The following is a 521-nucleotide window of genomic DNA, read 5'->3' as shown; positions in this document are numbered from 1 at the left end:
TTGCTCTCGTAACATTAACCCGGTAACATTAACTATTGCAGACTAGAGAACTAAAGAATATAACATTATCATGCAAGGTAACAAATATAATTACTCTTGATTCAGGTATCTTTATTTCATTTTTAAAAATATACATAAACTGTACCATTACAGTCATATCATAAATGTGGTCCCGTGCTCTAAAATAATTTTACTTATCAATGTAAAGAAAAAATATCAAAATATATTTTTCTTTACCATTTATCACGGGCAGAGACCCACTTCATGTTTGTTTATATTTCGCGACCAAACTGTACTCTTTGTACTATCTGAGTACTTCGGACCCTAAATTTATTGGTTCTTTAAAATTACATAATAGATGGGAAACAGGATATAATCTAACCCTCACCCCAATCTGCAATGAAACTCACTTTTTAATTTTTTTAGCAGGGCGAGTAAAGGGTCCATTGTCAATCAAAAACCAAAACGACATCTGGCAACCTCAAACATCTGTGCCAAGGAGCGTTTGAAAATAAATTGAT

Source organism: Penaeus monodon, chromosome 33 (assembly GCF_015228065.2).
Source record: "Penaeus monodon isolate SGIC_2016 chromosome 33, NSTDA_Pmon_1, whole genome shotgun sequence".
Lineage (NCBI taxonomy): Eukaryota > Metazoa > Arthropoda > Malacostraca > Decapoda > Penaeidae > Penaeus > Penaeus monodon.
The sequence above is the reverse complement of the archived record's forward strand: the minus strand, read 5'-3'. Positions refer to the sequence as shown.